At 38.0% G+C, this 4,496-nt stretch overlaps 1 pseudogene; it reads left to right on the top strand.

Moving 5' to 3' along the window:
- Positions 1-937: 937 nt before the first annotated feature.
- On the top strand, positions 938-1,297 carry LOC110595497 (annotated as a pseudogene).
- The last annotated feature ends 3,199 nt before the right edge of the window (positions 1,298-4,496 follow it).

Genomic DNA, 4,496 nt, shown 5'->3' on the forward strand with positions numbered 1-4,496 from the left:
CACACTGTAAATATATACAATTCTTATCTGTCAATTTCACCTCAATAAAGCTGGAGAAACTTCATAAATATATTTTATAATGTACAGATAAGCCGTTTTTCAATTCTTTCTAAAATACCGTGTAGAACAAACACTCTGGCAAGAGTTTGTGGTGGACTTATGCTTTTGTAGATACCTTTTATTTTAATATTCATTTTAGAAAGTTTAAAAATCTAAAGATTCAAAAAAATTATAAAAAACCCATAATTGTACTACCCACACCTATATACACCTGTGTATTATATTACATATATACATATATAATATATAGTATAAAATAAATTCCAGTCTTAGATATCTCTGTTTTCCTTTAAAAATCCAGACATGAAGAACAGCTTTTCTATGTCTTTAAATATTTATGTGTTTGTTCAATGAATATTTCTTGAATGTACTAGAACCATAATAAAATATCCCATTATTTAATTAATCCCTTATTGCTGGACATAGAAATTATTCCAGTGCCTTTTCATTATAAATGCTAATGCGATGAACGTTTATTTGCATAAAATGTTATGAAACATTTAATTTTCACAAACTCCATCACTCTGTTTAGAGAGATACTGCTCTTAAAAGGGGAAAAATAGACCAGGCACGGAGGCTAATGCCTGTGATACCGTTACTGTGGGAGGCTGAGGCAGGAGGATCACTTGAGCCCAAGAGTTTGAAATCAGCCTGGGCAATAAATTGAGACCTTGTCTGTCCATATAATAGAAAAAAAATCAGCTGGGTGTGGTGGCGCCTACCTGAAGTCCCAGCTATTCAGGAGGCTGAAGTGGAAGGATTGCCTGAACTCAGGAGCCAGAGGCTGAGGTGAGCTGTGATTATGCCACGGTACTCCAATCTGGTGACAGAGTGAGACTCAAATTAAATGAATAAATTAATTAAATAAAATATATCCTTTTGAAGACAACACAGCAAGACACCTATGGAGCTGGAGGTGGCCATCCACCAAATTAGAATCACACCCTCACCAGCCGCAATGTGAAATCTCTGGAGAAAGTGTACACTGACCTGATCAGAGGTAAAAAGGAAAGGAATCTCAAAGTGAAAGGACCAGTTCTCATGGCCTACTGAGACTTTGAGAATCACTACAAGAAAAACTCCTTGTGGTGAAGGTTCCAAGACATGGGATCGCTTCCAGATGAGAATCCACTAGCGACTCAATAACTTACACAGTCCTTCCGAGATTGTCAAGCAGATTACTTCCATCAGTATTGAGCTGGAAGTTGAGGTTGAAGTCACCATTGCTGATGCCTAAGTCAAGTATTTTAATAAATTGATTACACTTGTTTTAAAAAAGAAATAAAATAAAAAGAGGAAAAATAAACTTGCATGAGAGCTCCTTAAGCTATATATTTTTGCCATCTATCTCAATGAAGCTATTGTGAAAACTGCCTTAGGAAAATGCCACAGGATCATTTTATATACAATTCACATCGAGAGACCATCTCCCAAAGCTTTGTACTAAAAGGAATAATGACCATGAAAACAGCTCTTTCTAGTGGGGACTGTAGGAACTTTCTAATATAAATGCAGTGCAGAGCATGAGACTGAGAAATCTGCCACCAGAGTCATCACCACACAGAGCCTTTGAAGCTGAAAACCTCACATCCCTGCTGCAATTTAGAGGATTTTAGCAAAGAAGGGGGAGGAGAATAAATTTTATTAACTAACTACTATTTGGCAGGTGCAGTGGTTGATACATAACAGGTATTCAATAAATATTTTCTAAATAAAGAACTGTTGTCTTACTAGCTCTTTAATCTTAAAAAAAATAACGAAACTAATTAACCTCTCGCTATCTCAGTTCCCTTGTCTGTAATAATTATTACCTGTAAATTTCCACAAAAGCCCTCTGGAGTTTTAATATATACTGTTCTACATATGAGAAAATCGAGTCTGAGATTTACTGAAGACTTGCTCAGGCCCACCAACTAAATACGGGAGTGAGTGAGTTTGTACTTAGATCACAAAATCAAGTCTGAGAATAGCTCACCTCACATCTCTTAGTATTGCCTCATGGGTCAAACTCATTCCTGTGCTAGTGGAGCTGTCCAACATGCAGCAGGGCAAGACACCATAGAATGCTGCCGGGTTTGCATCAAATCTCACTAATGCCTGAAGATATTGGTGGACACTGGACTGGTTACAGTAATCACTGACTTATCAGTACCTTCAGAGTCTCTAGGATAAATCCACACTCATCTAGTGCATGAATTCTCAATAAAACATCCCACTATGGAGCTGCACAATCTGTGTTTTAAAACCCATAGGAGCAGATACCAAGGTAGCCCCTTCTGTCTTTTTTTTTTTTTTTTTTTTTGCGTTGGAGTCTCACTCAGTCGCCCAGACTGAACTGCAGTGACCGCTCCCGGCCACTGCAGCCTCACCTGCTGGGCTCCGGTGATCCTTCCACCTCAGCCTTCCAAGTAGCCGTAATTACAGGCATGCGCTACCACGCCCGGCTGATTTTTTGATTTATTGTAGAGATGAGGTCTCGCTGCCCAGGCAGGTCTCGAACCCGCGGGCTCAGGCAATCCACTCACCTCAGCCTCCCAAAGGTGCGGGATTACAGGCTGAGCCACTGAGCCCGGCTTGCCCCTTCTGTCTTTAGCCTTGGCAAATCTTGGAATTCTGTGTTGGAATTAACTACATGAAGACCATGCCAAAAAACGTAGTATACAAAGTAACATTCACTCCTATTTGGGGGTATTAATATAGCTGGGATTTTCTACTAAGTATTTACAATGCATTAATTCATTGAATTCTCTTAACTAACCTATGGAATAAATACTCGTAAAAATTGTAGTTGGAGAATGGCTTTCTTAAAGTCATAGAAATATGACAAAGTCAAATTAGTAGTATACATTCAGAAGCTGAAGTTCTTAAATATGAGGCCAGAATTTTTCAAACTCGAGGTGCCAATCCACTGGAGTCAAGGTTACTGCATGTACTACACAATTCCAGGGCACTATTCATTTCTATGTGTTGTACAAGGGACCTCATTATGAAATTAATTGAGTCTTGATTTGTGTGAAAAATGCAAAGTAGAAATAACCAAGTGCGTCATACATAGTACAGTAGTGTAAGTAGTTTTCTATAAAACTTGGTGTGTTTGTGTGAGTGTATGTGTGTAGTGCAATGTGGCTGCAAACACAAGATTTGAAGCCAGATTACTTGGGTTTCAACCCTGGATCTACTATTTGCCATCTGCATGAGCGTTTACAACTTACTTCACTTCTCCATGCCTCAGGTTTATTATCTGTAAGTTAAAGTTAATAATAGTGTCCAACTGCATGAAGTTATTGAGAAAAGTTAAGGAGTTAATATATGTATATCAAGTACTCAGTATGATGTCTGGTACATAGTAAGTACTTATATGTGTTACTACACATGTGTGAACATTATTGTTACTATTTTCAGTTTTACTGCTACTGTTTCTATTACTACTAGTCACCGGAATATAATTTAATATATTTTGTATTAAGCTCTCTCTATATCAGCTCCCTTGTCTGTAATAATTATTATGTGTAAATTTCCACAAAATCTCTGTGGAGTTTTAACATATCCTGTTTTACATATGAAAAAATCAAGTCTGAGATTTGCTAAAGACTTGCTCAGGCCTACCACCTAAATACGGTAGTAAGTGAGCTTGTACTTAGATCACAAAATCAAGTCTGAGAATACCTCACCCCACGTCTGTTAACATACCTGTAGTCCCAGCTACTTGGGAGGCTGAGGTAGAGGGATTGTGTACCTCTTCCACAGTGAATATCCCTCTTTGTATACTGGAATATAATTTAATATATTTTTCTTACTATAGATCATGGTAAAAAAAAAAAAAAACCTGAAGGCCACTGCTCTTGACTATCTTGCCTCCCCTTTAAGTAGGTCCTATTGAATTTGTAAATGACTGATGACGCTCTGATAATTCGTTTCTAATTTTGACTCTACTCTTGTGGGCACAGAGAGATTAAGTAATTGCACTTTGGTAACCCAGCTATTAGAAAAGAAGAGGTGGTGATTCCAATCAGGATGGCCATCATCAATAACTCAAAAAACAACAGATGCTGGAAAGGATGCAGTGATCAAAGAGCACTTCCACACTGCTGGTGGGAGTGTAAACTAGTACAACCTCTGTGGAAAACAGTGTGGCAATTCCTAAAAGATCCAAAAATCAACCTTTCATACAACCCCACAATCTCCCTACTGGGAATATACCTGGAAGAACTCAAATCACTCTATAAAAAAGATACCTGCAAATGTATGTTTATCGCAGCATTGTTCACAGTAGCAAGAACGTGGAACCAACTGTGCTGTCCATCAAAAGAGGACTGGACAAAAAAAGGTGGTACATATACACAAGGGAATATTGTGCAACCATAAAGAAGAACAAAATCATGAACTTCGCAGCAACCTGGATGGACTTAGAGTCTGTAATACTGAGTGATCTTTCA

Source organism: Carlito syrichta, unplaced genomic scaffold (genome assembly GCF_000164805.1).
Source record: "Carlito syrichta isolate Samal-C Ts95f unplaced genomic scaffold, Tarsius_syrichta-2.0.1 Scaffold302378, whole genome shotgun sequence".
Taxonomy (NCBI): domain Eukaryota; kingdom Metazoa; phylum Chordata; class Mammalia; order Primates; family Tarsiidae; genus Carlito; species Carlito syrichta.